Consider the following 15,710-nt stretch of genomic DNA (forward strand, 5'->3'; position numbering starts at 1 on the left):
GCTCTACAGCAGCACTGCTGACCTGGTTCTCGGGCTCTACAACGGCTCTGCTGACCTGGTTCACAGTCTCTAGAGCAGCTCTGCTGACCAGGTTCTCTGGCTCTAAAGCAGCTCTGCTGACCTGGTTCTCTGGCTCTACAGCAGCTCTGCTGAAATGCTTCTTTGGCTCTACAGCAGCTCTGCTGGCCTGGTTCTCTGGCTGTACAGCAGCTTTGCTGAACTGGTTCTCTGGCTCTAAAGCAGCTCTGCTGACCTGGTTCTCTGGCTGTACAGCAGCTCTGCTGGCCTGGTTCTCTGGCTGTACAGCAGCTCTACTGACCTGGTTCTGTGGCTCTATAGCAGTCTGCTGACCTGGTTGTCTAGCTCTAAAGCAGCTCTGCTGGCCTGGTTCTCTGGCTGTACAGCAGCTCTGCTGACCTGGTTCTCTAGCTCCAGAGAGGCTCTGCTGACCTCATTCTCTGGCCCTACAACGGCTCTGCTGACCTGGTTCTCTGGGTCTACAGCGGTTCTGCTGACCGGGTTCTCTGGCTCTAAAGCAGCTCTGCTGACCTGGTTATCTGGCTCTAGAGCGGCTCTGCTGACCTGGTTCTCTGGCTCTACAGCAGGTCTGCAGACCTAGTTCTTTGGCTCTACAACGGCTCTGCTGACCTGGTTCACAGTCTCTAGAGCGGTACTGCTGACCTGGTTCTCTGCCTCTATAGCAGCTCTGCTGACCTGGTTCTCTGTCTCTACAGCAGCTCTGCTGACCTGGATCTCGGGCTCTACAACGGCTCTGCTGACCTGGTTCACAGTCTCTAGAGGAGCTCTGCTGACAAGGTTCTCTGGCTCTAAAGCAGCTCTGCTGACCTGGTTCTCTGGCTCTACAGCAGCTCTGCTGACCTGGTTCTTTGGCTATACAGCAGCTCTATTGACCTGGTTCTGTGGCTCTATAGCAGCTCTTCTGAACTGGTTCTGTGGCTTTAAAGCAGCTCTGCTGACCTGGTTCTCTGGCTGTACAGCAGCTCTGCTGGCCTGGTTCTCTGGCTTTACAGCAGCTCTACTGACCTGGTTCTGTGGCTCTATAGCAGCTCCGCTGACCTGGTTGTCTAGCTCTAAAGCAGCTTTGCTGGCCTGGTTCTCTGGCTGTGCAGCTCTGTTGACCTAGTTCTCTAGATCCAGAGAGGCACTGCTGACCTGGTTCTCTGGCACTACAACGGTACTGCTGACCTGCTTCTCTGGCTTTACAGTGGCTCTGCTGACCTGGTTCTCTGGCTCTACAGCAGCTCTGCATACCTGGTTCTCTGGCTCTAAAGCAGCTCTGCTGACCTCGTTCTCTGGCCCTACAGCAGCTCTTCTGACCTGGTTCTCGGGCTCTACAACGGCTCTGCTGACCTGGTTCACAGTCTCTAGAGTAGCTCTGCTGACGAGGTTCTCTGGCTCTAAAGAAGCTCTGCTGACCTGGTTCTCTGGCTCTACAGCAGCTCTGCTGACCTGGTTCTTTGGCTCTACAGCAGCTCTGCTGGCCTGGTTCTCTGGCTGTACAGCAGCTCTGCTGAACTGGTTCTCTGGCTCTAAAGCAGCTCTGCTGACCTGGTTCTCTGGCTGTACAGGAGCGCTGCTGGCCTGGTTCTCTGGCTTTACAGCAGCTCTACTGACCTGGTTCTGTGGCTCTATTGCAGCTCTGCTGACCTGGTTGTCTAGCTCTAAAGCAGCTCTGCTGGCCTGGTTCTCTGGCTGTACAGCAGCTCTGCTGACCTAGTTCTCTAGCTCCAGAGAGGCTCTGCTGACCTGGTTCTCTGGCTCTACAGCAGCTCTGCTGACCTGGTTCTCTGGCTCTATAGCAGCTCTGCTGACCTGGTTCTCTGGATTTAAAGCAGCTCTGCTGACCTGGTTCTCTGGCTCTACAGCTCTGCTGGCCTGGTTCTCTGGCTCTACAGCAGCTCTGCTGACCTGCTTCTCTGGCTTTACAGAGGCTCTGCTGACCTGGTTCTCTGGCTCTACAGCAGCTCTGCTTACCTGGTTCTCTGGCTCTAAAGCAGCTCTGCTGACCTCGTTCTCTGGCCCTACAGCAGCTCTTCTGACCTGGTTCTCGGGCTCTACAACGGCTCTGCTGACCTGGTTCACAGTCTCTAGAGTAGCTCTGCTGACAAAGTTCTCTGGCTCTACAGCAGCTCTGCTGACCTGGTTCTTTGGCTATACAGCAGCTCTATTGACCTGGTTCTGTGGCTCTATAGCAGCTCTTCTGAACTGGTTCTCTGGCTCTAAATCAGCTCTGCTGACCTGGTTCTCTGGCTGTACAGCAGCTCTGCTGGCCTGGTTCTCTGGCTTTACAGCAGCTCTACTGACCTGGTTCTGTGGCTCTATAGCAGCTCCGCTGACCTGGTTGTCTAGCTCTAAAGCAGCTTTGCTGGCCTGGTTCTCTGGCTGTGCAGCAGCTCTGTTGACCTAGTTCTCTTGATCCAGAGAGGCACTGCTGACCTGGTTCTCTGGCGCTACAACGGTACTGCTGAACTCGTTCTCTGGCTCTACAGCGACTCTGCTGACCTGGTTCTCTGGCTCGACAGCAGCTCTGCTGACCTGGTTCTCTGGGTCTACAGCGGCTCTGCTGACCGGGTTCTCTGGCTCTAAAGCAGCTCTGCTGACCTGGTTATCTGGCTCTAGAGCGGCTCTGCTGACCTGGTTCTCTTGCTCTACAGCAGGTCTGCAGACCTAGCTCTTTGGCTCTAGAGCAGCTCTGCTGACCTGGTTCGCTGGCTCTAAAGCAGCTCTGCTGATCTCGTTCTCTGGCTCCTCAGCAGCTCTGCTGACCTGGTTCTCTGGCTCTGCAACAGCTCTGGTAACCGGGTGCTGACCTGGTTCTGTGCCTCTACAGCAGATCTGCTGACCTGGTTCTCTGGCTCTAAAGCAGCTCTGCTGATCTGGTTCTCTGGCTCTAGAGCGGCACTGCTGACCTGGTTCTCTGGCTCTACAGCAGCTCCGTTGACCTAGTTCTTTGGCTCTAGAGCAGCTCTGCTGACCTGGTTCTCAGGCTCTAAAGCTGCTCTGCTGATCTGGTTCTCTGGCTCTCCAGCAGCTCTGCTGACCTGGTTCTCTGGCTCTATAGCAGATCTGCTGACCTGGTTTTCTGGCTCTAAAGCTGCTCTGCTGATCTGGTTCTCTGGCTCTCCAGCAGCTCTGCTGACCTGGTTCTCTGGCTCTATAGCAGATCTGCTGACCTGGTTTTCTGGCTCAAAAGCAGCTCTGCTGACCTGGTTCTCTGGCTCTAAAGCAGCTCTGCTGACCTGGTTCTCTGGCTCTACAATGGCTCTGCTGACCTAGTTCTCTGGCTCTACAACAGCTCTACTGACCTGTTTGTTTCTCAGTCTCTAGAGCAGCTCTGCTGACCTGGTTCTCTGGCACTACAACGGCTCTGCTGACCTGGTTCTCTGGCTCTACAGAGACTCTGCTGACCTGGTTCTCTGGCTCTGCAGCAGCTCTGCTGACCTGGTTCTGTGGGTCTACAGCGGCGCTGCTGACCGGGTTCTCTGGGTCGAAAGCAGCTCTGCTGACCTGGTTCTCTGGCTCTACAGCAGCTCTGCTGACCTGGTTCTCGGGCTCTACTTCAGCTCTAAAGACCTGGTTCCCTGGCTCTTTAGCAGCTCTTCTGACCTGGTTCTCTGGCTCTAAAGCAGCTCTGCTGACCTGGTTCACAGTCTCTAGAGCGGTACTGCTGACCTGGTTCTCTGGCTCTATAGCAGCTCTGCTGACCTGGTTCGCTGGCTCTAAAGCAGCTCTGCTGATCTTGTTCTCTGGCTCCTCAGCAGCTCTGCTGACCTGGTTCTCTGGCTCTGCAACAGCTCTGGTAACCTGGTGCTGACCTGGTTCTGTGCCTCTACAGCAGCTCTGCTGGCCTGGTTCTCTGGCTCTAAAGCAGCTCTGCTGATCTGGTTCTCTGGCTCTAGAGCGGCACTGCTGACCTGGTTCTCTGGCTCTACAGCAGCTCCATTGACCTAGTTCTTTGGCTCTAGAGCAGCTCTGCTGACCTGGTTCTCAGGCTCTAAAGCTGCTCTGCTGATCTGGTTCTCTGGCTCTCCAGCAGCTCTGCTGACCTGGTTCTCTGGCTCTATAGCAGATCTGCTGACCTGGTTTTCTGGCTCTAAAGCTGCTCTGCTGATCTGGTTCTCTGGCTCTCCAGCAGCTCTGCTGACCTGGTTCTCTGGCTCTATAGCAGATCTGCTGACCTGGTTTTCTGGCTCTAAAGCAGCTCTGCTGACCTGGTTCTCTGGCTCTAAAGCAGCTCTGCTGACCTGGTTCTCTGGCTCTACAACAGCTCTACTGACCTGTTTGTTTCTCAGTCTCTAGAGCAGCTCTGCTGACCTGGTTCTCTGGCACTACAACTGCTCTGCTGACCTGGTTCTCTGGCTCTACAGAGACTCTGCTGACCTGGTTCTCTGGCTCTGCAGCAGCTCTGCTGACCTGGTTCTCTGGGTCTACAGCGGCGCTGCTGACCGGGTTCTCTGGGTCGAAAGCAGCTCTGCTGACCTGGTTCTCTGGCTCTACAGCAGCTCTCCTGACCTGGTTCTCGGGCTCTACTTCAGCTCTAAAGAAATGGTTCCCTGGCTCTTTAGCAGCTCTTCTGACCTGGTTCTCTGGCTCTAAAGCAGCTCTGCTGACCTGGTTCACAGTCTCTAGAGCGGTACTGCTGACCTGGTTCTCTGGCTCTATAGCAGCTCTGCTGACCTGGTTCTCTGGCTCTACTTCAGCTCTGCTGGCCTGGTTCACTGGCTCTATAGCAGCTCAGCTGACCTGGTTCTCTGGCTCTACTTCAGCTCTTCTGACCTGGTTCCCTGGCTCTATAGCAGCTCTTCTGACCTGGTTCTCTGGCTCTAAAGCAGCACTGCTGACCTGGTTCTCTGGCTCTACTTCAGCTCTGCTGACCTGGTTCCCTGGCTCTATAGCAGCTCTTCTGACCTGGTTCTCTGGCTCTAAAGCAGCTCCGCTGACCTGGTTCTCTGGCTCTAAAGCAGCTCTGCTGACCTGGTTCTCTGGCTCTACAGCAGCTCTGCTGACCTGCTTCTCTGGCTTTACAGCGGCTCTGCTGACCTGGTTCTCTGGCTCTACAGCAGCTCTGCTTACCTGGTTCTCTGGCTCTAAAGCAGCTCTGCTGACCTCGTTCTCTGGCCCTACAGCAGCTCTTCTGACCTGGTTCTCGGGCTCTACAACGGCTCTGCTGACCTGGTTCACAGTCTCTAGAGTAGCTCTGCTGACAAGGTTCTCTGGCTCTAAAGCAGCTCTGCTGACCTGGTTCTCTGGCTCTACAGCAGCTCTGCTGACCTGGTTCTTTGGCTCTACAGCAGCTCTGCTGGCCTGGTTCTCTGGCTGTACAGCAGCTCTGCTGAACTGGTTCTCTGGCTCTAAAGCAGCTCTGCTGACCTGGTTCTCTGGCTGTACAGCAGCTCTGCTGGCCTGGTTCTCTGGCTTTACAGCAGCTCTACTGACCTGGTTCTGTGGCTCTATTGCAGCTCTGCTGACCTGGTTGTCTAGCTCTAAAGCAGCTCTGCTGGCCTGGTTCTGTGGCTGTACAGCAGCTCTGCTGACCTAGTTCTCTAGCTCCAGAGAGGCTCTGCTGACCTGGTTCTCTGGCTCTACAGCAGCTCTGCTGACCTGGTTCTGTGGCTCTATAGCAGCTCTGCTGACCTGGTTCTCTGGCTTTAAAGCAGCTCTGCTGACCTGGTTCTCTGGCTCTACAGCAGCACTGCTGACCTGGTTCTCGGGCTCTACAACGGCTCTGCTGACCTGGTTCACAGTCTCTAGAGCAGCTCTGCTGACCAGGTTCTCTGGCTCTAAAGCAGCTCTGCTGACCTGGTTCTCTGGCTCTACAGCAGCTCTGCTGAAATGCTTCTTTGGCTCTACAGCAGCTCTGCTGGCCTGGTTCTCTGGCTGTACAGCAGCTTTGCTGAACTGGTTCTCTGGCTCTAAAGCAGCTCTGCTGACCTGGTTCTCTGGCTGTACAGCAACTCTGCTGGCCTGGTTCTCTGGCTGTACAGCAGCTCTACTGACCTGGTTCTGTGGCTCTATAGCAGCTCTGCTGACCTGGTTGTCTAGCTCTAAAGCAGCTCTGCTGGCCTGGTTCTCTGGCTGTACAGCAGCTCTGCTGACCTGGTTCTCTAGCTCCAGAGAGGCTCTGCTGACCTCGTTCTCTGGCCCTACAACGGCTCTGCTGACCTGGTTCTCTGGGTCTACAGCGGTTCTGCTGACCGGGTTCTCTGGCTCTAAAGCAGCTCTGCTGACCTGGTTATCTGGCTCTAGAGCGGCTCTGCTGACCTGGTTCTCTGGCTCTACAGCAGGTCTGCAGACCTAGTTCTTTGGCTCTAGAGCAGCTCTGCTGACCTTGTTCTCTGGCTCTAAAGCAGCTCTGGTGATCTTGTTCTCTGGGTCTTCAGCAGCTCTGATGACCTGGTTCTCTGGCTCGGCAACAGCTCTGGTAACCTGATGCTGATCTGGTTCTGTGGCTCTACAGCAGCTCTGCTGACCCGGTTCTCTGGCTCTAAAGCAGCTCTGCTGATCTGGTTCTCTGGCTCTAGAGCGGCTCTGCTGACCTGGTTCTCTGGCTCTACAGCAGCTCTGCTTACCTGGTTCTCTGGCTCTAAAGCAGCTCTGCTGACCTCGTTCTCTGGCCCTACAGCAGCTCTTCTGACCTGGTTCTCGGGCTCTACAACGGCTCTGCTGACCTGGTTCACAGTCTCTAGAGTAGCTCTGCTGACAAGGTTCTCTGGCTCTAAAGCAGCTCTGCTGACCTGGTTCTCTGGCTCTACAGCAGCTCTGCTGACCTGGTTCTTTGGCTCTACAGCAGCTCTGCTGGCCTGGTTCTCTGGCTGTACAGCAGCTCTGCTGAACTGGTTCTCTGGCTCTAAAGCAGCTCTGCTGACCTGGTTCTCTGGCTGTACAGCAGCTCTGCTGGCCTGGTTCTCTGGCTTTACAGCAGCTCTACTGACCTGGTTCTGTGGCTCTATTGCAGCTCTGCTGACCTGGTTGTCTAGCTCTAAAGCAGCTCTGCTGGCCTGGTTCTGTGGCTGTACAGCAGCTCTGCTGACCTAGTTCTCTAGCTCCAGAGAGGCTCTGCTGACCTGGTTCTCTGGCTCTACAGCAGCTCTGCTGACCTGGTTCTGTGGCTCTATAGCAGCTCTGCTGACCTGGTTCTCTGGCTTTAAAGCAGCTCTGCTGACCTGGTTCTCTGGCTCTACAGCAGCACTGCTGACCTGGTTCTCGGGCTCTACAACGGCTCTGCTGACCTGGTTCACAGTCTCTAGAGCAGCTCTGCTGACCAGGTTCTCTGGCTCTAAAGCAGCTCTGCTGACCTGGTTCTCTGGCTCTACAGCAGCTCTGCTGAAATGCTTCTTTGGCTCTACAGCAGCTCTGCTGGCCTGGTTCTCTGGCTGTACAGCAGCTTTGCTGAACTGGTTCTCTGGCTCTAAAGCAGCTCTGCTGACCTGGTTCTCTGGCTGTACAGCAACTCTGCTGGCCTGGTTCTCTGGATGTACAGCAGCTCTACTGACCTGGTTCTGTGGCTCTATAGCAGCTCTGCTGACCTGGTTGTCTAGCTCTAAAGCAGCTCTGCTGGCCTGGTTCTCTGGCTGTACAGCAGCTCTGCTGACCTGGTTCTCTAGCTCCAGAGAGGCTCTGCTGACCTCGTTCTCTGGCCCTACAACGGCTCTGCTGACCTGGTTCTCTGGGTCTACAGCGGTTCTGCTGACCGGGTTCTCTGGCTCTAAAGCAGCTCTGCTGACCTGGTTATCTGGCTCTAGAGCGGCTCTGCTGACCTGGTTCTCTGGCTCTACAGCAGGTCTGCAGACCTAGTTCTTTGGCTCTAGAGCAGCTCTGCTGACCTTGTTCTCTGGCTCTAAAGCAGCTCTGGTGATCTTGTTCTCTGGGTCTTCAGCAGCTCTGATGACCTGGTTCTCTGGCTCGGCAACAGCTCTGGTAACCTGATGCTGATCTGGTTCTGTGGCTCTACAGCAGCTCTGCTGACCCGGTTCTCTGGCTCTAAAGCAGCTCTGCTGATCTGGTTCTCTGGCTCTAGAGCGGCACTGCTGACCTGGTTCTCTGGCTCTAAAGCTGCTCTGCTGATCTGGTTCTCTGGCTCTCCAGCAGCTCTGCTGACCTGGTTCTCTGGCTCTATAGCAGATCTGCTGACCTGGTTTTCTGGCTCTAAAGCAGCTCTGCTGACCTGGTTCTCTGGCTCTATAGCAGATCTGCTGACCTGGTTTTCTGGCTCTAAAGCTGCTCTGCTGATCTGGTTCTCTGGCTCTCCAGCAGCTCTGCTGACCTGGTTCTCTGGCTCTATAGCAGATCTGCTGACCTGGTTTTCTGGCTCTAAAGCAGCTCTGCTGACCTGGTTCTCTGGCTCTAAAGCCGCTCTGCTGACCTGGTTCTCTGGCTCTACAACAGCTCTACTGACCTGTTTGTTTCTCAGTCTCTAGAGCAGCTCTGCTGACCTGGTTCTCTGGCACTACAACTGCTCTGCTGACCTGGTTCTCTGGCTCTACAGAGACTCTGCTGACCTGGTTCTCTGGCTCTGCAGCAGCTCTGCTGACCTGGTTCTCTGGGTCTACAGCGGCGCTGCTGACCGGGTTCTCTGGGTCGAAAGCAGCTCTGCTGACCTGGTTCTCTGGCTCTACAGCAGCTCTCCTGACCTGGTTCTCGGGCTCTACTTCAGCTCTAAAGAAATGGTTCCCTGGCTCTTTAGCAGTTCTTCTGACCTGGTTCTCTGGCTCTAAAGCAGCTCTGCTGACCTGGTTCACAGTCTCTAGAGCGGTACTGCTGACCTGGTTCTCTGGCTCTATAGCAGCTCTGCTGACCTGGTTCTCTGGCTCTACTTCAGCTCTGCTGGCCTGGTTCACTGGCTCTATAGCAGCTCAGCTGACCTGGTTCTCTGGCTCTACTTCAGCTCTTCTGACCTGGTTCCCTGGCTCTATAGCAGCTCTTCTGACCTGGTTCTCTGGCTCTAAAGCAGCACTGCTGACCTGGTTCTCTGGCTCTACTTCAGCTCTGCTGACCTGGTTCCCTGGCTCTATAGCAGCTCTTCTGACCTGGTTCTCTGGCTCTAAAGCAGCTCCGCTGACCTGGTTCTCTGGCTCTAAAGCAGCTCTGCTGACCTGGTTCTCTGGCTCTACAGCAGCTCTGCTGACCTGCTTCTCTGGCTTTACAGCGGCTCTGCTGACCTGGTTCTCTGGCTCTACAGCAGCTCTGCTTACCTGGTTCTCTGGCTCTAAAGCAGCTCTGCTGACCTCGTTCTCTGGCCCTACAGCAGCTCTTCTGACCTGGTTCTCGGGCTCTACAACGGCTCTGCTGACCTGGTTCACAGTCTCTAGAGTAGCTCTGCTGACAAGGTTCTCTGGCTCTAAAGCAGCTCTGCTGACCTGGTTCTCTGGCTCTACAGCAGCTCTGCTGACCTGGTTCTTTGGCTCTACAGCAGCTCTGCTGGCCTGGTTCTCTGGCTGTACAGCAGCTCTGCTGAACTGGTTCTCTGGCTCTAAAGCAGCTCTGCTGACCTGGTTCTCTGGCTGTACAGCAGCTCTGCTGGCCTGGTTCTCTGGCTTTACAGCAGCTCTACTGACCTGGTTCTGTGGCTCTATTGCAGCTCTGCTGACCTGGTTGTCTAGCTCTAAAGCAGCTCTGCTGGCCTGGTTCTGTGGCTGTACAGCAGCTCTGCTGACCTAGTTCTCTAGCTCCAGAGAGGCTCTGCTGACCTGGTTCTCTGGCTCTACAGCAGCTCTGCTGGCCTGGTTCTGTGGCTCTATAGCAGCTCTGCTGACCTGGTTCTCTGGCTTTAAAGCAGCTCTGCTGACCTGGTTCTCTGGCTCTACAGCAGCACTGCTGACCTGGTTCTCGGGCTCTACAACGGCTCTGCTGACCTGGTTCACAGTCTCTAGAGCAGCTCTGCTGACCAGGTTCTCTGGCTCTAAAGCAGCTCTGCTGACCTGGTTCTCTGGCTCTACAGCAGCTCTGCTGAAATGCTTCTTTGGCTCTACAGCAGCTCTGCTGGCCTGGTTCTCTGGCTGTACAGCAGCTTTGCTGAACTGGTTCTCTGGCTCTAAAGCAGCTCTGCTGACCTGGTTCTCTGGCTGTACAGCAACTCTGCTGGCCTGGTTCTCTGGCTGTTCAGCAGCTCTACTGACCTGGTTCTGTGGCTCTATAGCAGCTCTGCTGACCTGGTTGTCTAGCTCTAAAGCAGCTCTGCTGGCCTGGTTCTCTGGCTGTACAGCAGCTCTGCTGACCTGGTTCTCTAGCTCCAGAGAGGCTCTGCTGACCTCGTTCTCTGGCCCTACAACGGCTCTGCTGACCTGGTTCTCTGGGTCTACAGCGGTTCTGCTGACCGGGTTCTCTGGCTCTAAAGCAGCTCTGCTGACCTGGTTATCTGGCTCTAGAGCGGCTCTGCTGACCTGGTTCTCTGGCTCTACAGCAGGTCTGCAGACCTAGTTCTTTGGCTCTAGAGCAGCTCTGCTGACCTTGTTCTCTGGCTCTAAAGCAGCTCTGGTGATCTTGTTCTCTGGGTCTTCAGCAGCTCTGATGACCTGGTTCTCTGGCTCGGCAACAGCTCTGGTAACCTGATGCTGATCTGGTTCTGTGGCTCTACAGCAGCTCTGCTGACCCGGTTCTCTGGCTCTAAAGCAGCTCTGCTGATCTGGTTCTCTGGCTCTAGAGCGGCACTGCTGACCTGGTTCTCTGGCTCTACAGCAGCTCTGTTGACCTAGTTCTTTGGCTCTAGAGCAGCTCTGCTGACCTGGTTCTCAGGCTCTAAAGCAGCTCTGCTGATCTGGTTCTCTGGCTCTCCAGCAGCTCTGCTGAATGGTTCTCTGGCTCTATAGCAGCTCTGCTGACCTGGTTCTCTGGCTCTACAGCAGCTCTCCTGACCTGGTTCTCTGGCTCTGTAGCAGCTCTGCTGACCTGGTTCTCTGGCTCTAAAGCAGCTCTGCTGACCTGGTTCTCTGGCTGTACAACGGCTCTGCTGACCTGGTTCTCAGTCTCTAGAGCAGCTCTGCTGACCTGGTTATCTGGCTTTAAAGCAGCTCTGCTGACCTGGTTCTCTGGCTCTACAGCAGCACTGCTGACCTGGTTCTCGGGCTCTACAACGGCTCTGCTGACCTGGTTCACAGTATCTAGAGCAGCTCTGCTGACCAGGTTCTCTGGCTCTAAAGCAGCTCTGCTGACCTGGTTCTCTGGCTCTACAGCAGCTCTGCTGAAATGCTTCTTTGGCTCTACAGCAGCTCTGCTGGCCTGGTTCTCTGGCTGTACAGCAGCTTTGCTGAACTGGTTCTCTGGCTCTAAAGCAGCTCTGCTGACCTGGTTCTCTGGCTGTACAGCAGCTCTGCTGGCCTGGTTCTCTGGCTGTACAGCAGCTCTACTGACCTGGTTCTGTGGCTCTATAGCAGCTCTGCTGACCTGGTTGTCTAGCTCTAAAGCAGCTCTGCTGGCCTGGTTCTCTGGCTGTACAGCAGCTCTGCTGACCTGGTTCTCTAGCTCCAGAGAGGCTCTGCTGACCTGGTTCTCTGGCCCTACAACGGCTCTGCTGACCTGGTTCTCTGGGTCTACAGCGGCTCTGCTGACCGGGTTCTCTGGCTCTAAAGCAGCTCTGCTGACCTGGTTATCTGGCTCTAGAGCGGCTCTGCTGACCTGGTTCTCTGGCTCTACAGCAGGTCTGCAGACCTAGTTCTTTGGCTCTAGAGCAGCTCTGCTGACCTTGTTCTCTGGCTCTAAAGCAGCTCTGGTGATCTTGTTCTCTGGGTCTTCAGCAGCTCTGATGACCTGGTTCTCTGGCTCGGCAACAGCTCTGGTAACCTGGTGCTGATCTGGTTCTGTGGCTCTACAGCAGCTCTGCTGACCCGGTTCTCTGGCTCTAAAGCAGCTCTGCTGATCTGGTTCTCTGGCTCTAGAGCGGCACTGCTGACCTGGTTCTCTGGCTCTACAGCAGCTCTGTTGACCAAGTTCTTTGGCTCTAGAGCAGCTCTGCTGACCTGGTTCTCAGGCTCTAAAGCAGCTCTGCTGATCTGGTTCTCTGGCTCTCCAGCAGCTCTGCTGACTTGGTTCTCTGGCTCTATAGCAGCTCTGCTGACCTGGTTCTCTCGCTCTACAGCAGCTCTCCTGACCTGGTTCTCTGGCTCTGTAGCAGCTCTGCTGACCTGGTTCTCTGTCTCTAAAGCAGCTCTGCTGACCTGGTTCTCTGGCTGTACAACGGCTCTGCTGACCTGGTTCTCAGTCTCTAGAGCAGCTCTGCTGACCTGGTTCTCTGTCTCTAAAGCAGCTCTGCTGACCTGGTTCTCTGGCTCTAAAGCAGCTCTGCTGACCTGGTTATCTGGCTCTAGATGGGCTCTGCTGACCTGGTTCTCTGACTCTACAGCAGGTCTGCAGACCTAGTTCTTTGGCTCTAGAGCAGCTCTGCTGACCTTGCTCTCTGGCTCTAAAGCAGCTCTGCTGATCTTGTTCTCTGGGTCTTCAGCAGCTCTGATGACCTGGTTCTCTGGCTCGGCAACAGCTCTGGTAACCTGGTGCAGATCTGGTTCTGTGGCTCTACAGCAGCTCTGCTGACCCGGTTCTCTGGCTCTAAAGCAGCTCTGCTGATCTGGTTCTCTGGCTCTAGAGCGGCACTGCTGACCTGGTTCTCTGGCTCTACAGCAGCTCTGTTGACCTAGTTCTTTGGCTCTAGAGCAGCTCTGCTGACCTGGTTCTCAGGCTCTAAAGCAGCTCTGCTGATCTGGTTCTCTGGCTCTCCAGTAGCTCTGCTGACTTGGTTCTCTGGCTCTATAGCAGCTCTGCTGACCTGGTTCTCTGGCTCTACAGCAGCTCTGCTGACCTGGTTCTCTGGCTCTTTAGCAGCTCTGCTGACCTGGTTCTCTGGCTCTAAAGCAGCTCTGCTGACCTGGTTCTCTGGCTGTACAACGGCTCTGCTGACCTGGTTCTCAGTCTCTAGAGCAGCTCTGCTGACCTGGTTCTCTGGCTCTAAAGCAGCTCTGCTGACCTGGTTCTCTGGCTCTACAATGTCTCTGCTGACCTGGTTCTCTGGCTCTACAACAGCTCTACTGACCTGTTTGTTTCTCAGTCTCTAGTGCAGCTCTGCTGACCTGATTCTCTGGCTCTAAAGCAGCTCTGCTGACCTGGTTTTCTGGCTCTAAAGCAGCTCTCCTGACCTTGTTCTCTGGCTCTACAGCAGATCTGCTGACCTGCTTCTCTGGCCCTACATCGTCTCTGCTGACCTGGTTCTCAGTCTCTGGAACAGTTCTGCTGACCTGGTTCTCTGGCTCTCCAGCAGCTCTGCTGACCTGGTTCTCTGTCTCTATAGCAGATCTGCTGACCTGGTTCTCTGGCTCTACATCAGCTCTGCTGACCTGGTTCTCTGGCTCTATAGCAGCTCTGCTGACCTGGTTCTCTGGCTCTAAAGCAGCTCTGCTGACCTGGTTCACTGGCTCTAAAGCAGCTCTTCTGACCTGGTTCTCTGGCTCTAGAGCAGCTCTGCTGACCTGGTTCTCGGGCTCTACAAAGGCTCTGCTGACCTGGTTCACAGTCTCTAGAGCAGCTCTGCTGACCTGGTTCTCTGGCTCTACAGCAGCTCTGCTGACCTGGTTCTCTGGCTCTATAGCGGCTCAGCTGATATGGTTCTGTGGCTCTAAAGCATCTCTGCTGACCTGGTTCTCTGGCTGCACAGCAGCTCTGCTGACCTGCTTCTCTGGCTCTACAGCTGCTCTGCTGACCTGGTTCTTAGTCTCTGGAGCAGCTCTGCTGACCTGGTTCACTGGCTCTATAGCAGATCTTCTGACCTGGTTCTCTGGCTCTACAGCAGCTCTGCTGACATGGTTCACTGGCTCTATAGCAGATCTTCTGACCTGGTTCTCTGGTTCTACAGCAACTCTGCTGACCTGGTTCTCTGGCTCTATAGCAGCTCTGCTGACCTGGTTCTCTAGCTCTAAAGCAGCTCTGCTGACCTGGTTCTCTGGCTCTAAAGCAGCTCTTCTGACCTGGTTCTCTGGCTCTAAAGCAGCTCTGCTGACCTGGTTCTCTGGCTCTACAGCAGCTCTGCTGACATGGTTCTCGGGCTCTACAACGGCTCTGCTGACCTGGTTAACAGTCTCTAGAGCAGCTCTGCTGACCAGGTTCTCTGGCTCTAAAGCAGCTCTGTTGACCTGGTTCTCTGGCTCTACGGCAGCTCTGCTGACCTGGTTCTTTGGCTCTACAGCAGCTCTTCTGGCCCGGTTCTCTGGCTGTACAGCAGCTCTGCTGAACTGGTTCTCTGACTCTAAAGCTGCTCTGCTGGCCTGGTTCTCTGGCTGTACAGCAGATCTAATGACCTGGTTCTCTAGCTCCAGAGAGGCTCTGCTGACCTGGTTCTCTGGCACTACAACAGCTCTGCTGACCTGGTTCTCTGGCTCTACAGCGACTCTGCTGACCTGGTTCTCTGGCTCTACAGCAGCTCTACTGACCTGGTTCTCTGGATCTATAGCAGCTCTGCTGACCTGGTTCTCTAGCTCTAAAGCAGCTCTGCTGACCTGGTTCTCTTGCTCTAAAGCAGCTCTGCTGACCTGGTTCTCTGGCTCTCCAGCAGCTATGTTGACCTGGTTCTCTGGCTCTATAGCATATCTGCTGACCTGGTTCTCTGGCTCTACAGAAGCTCTGCTGACCTGGTTCTCTGGCTCTATAGCAGCTCTGCTGAGCTGGTTCTCTGGCTTTAAAGCAGCTCTGCTGACCTGGTTCTCTGGCTCTACAGCAGCACTGCTGACCTGGTTCTCGGGCTCTACAACGGCTCTGTTGACCTGGTTCACAGTCTCTAGAGCAGCTCTGCTGACCAGGTTCTCTGGCTCTAAAGCAGCTCTGCTGACCTGGTTCTCTGGCTCTACAGCAGCTCTGCTGACCTGCTTCTTTGGCTCTACAGCAGCTCTGCTGGCCTGGTTCTCTGGCTGTACAGCAGCTCTGCTGAACTGGTTCTCTGGCTCTAAAGCAGCTCTACTGACCTGGTTCTCTGGCTGTACAGCAGCTCTGCTGGCCTGGTTCTCTGGCTGTACAGCAGCTCTACTGACCTGGTTATGTGGCTCTATAGCAGCTCTGCTGACCTGGTTGTCTAGCTCTAAAGCAGCTCTGCTGACCTGGTTCTCTTGCTCTAAAGCAGCTCTGCTGACCTGGATCCCTGGCTCTCCAGCAGCTATGTTGACCAGGTTCTCTGGCTCTATAGCATATCTGCTGACCTGGTTCTCTGGCTCTACAGCAGCTCTGCTGACCTGGTTCTCTGGCTCTATAGCAGCTCTGCTGAGCTGGTTCTCTGGCTTTAAAGCAGCTCTGCTGACCTGGTTCTCTTGCTCTACAGCAGCACTGCTGACCTGGTTCTCGGGCTCTACAATGGCTCTGTTGACCTGGTTCACAGTCTCTAGAGCAGCTCTGCTGACCAGGTTCTCTGGCTCTAAAGCAGCTCTGCTGACCTGGTTCTCTGGCTCTACAGCAGCTCTGCTGACCTGCTTCTTTGGCTCTACAGCAGCTCTGCTGGCCTGGTTCTCTGGCTGTACAGCAGCTCCGCTGAACTGGTTCTCTGGCTCTAAAGCAGCTCTACTGACCTGGTTCTCTGGCTGTACAGCAGCTCTGCTGGCCTGGTTCTCTGGCTGTACAGCAGCTCTACTGGCCTGGTTCTCTGGCTGTACAGCAGCTCTGCTGACCTGGTTCTCTAGCTCCAGAGAGGCTCTGCTGACCTGGTTCTCTGGCCCTACAACGGCTGT

The sequence above is a fragment of the Triturus cristatus genome, chromosome 1_1 (assembly GCF_964204655.1).
Source record: "Triturus cristatus chromosome 1_1, aTriCri1.1, whole genome shotgun sequence".
In the NCBI taxonomy this organism is placed as follows: domain Eukaryota; kingdom Metazoa; phylum Chordata; class Amphibia; order Caudata; family Salamandridae; genus Triturus; species Triturus cristatus.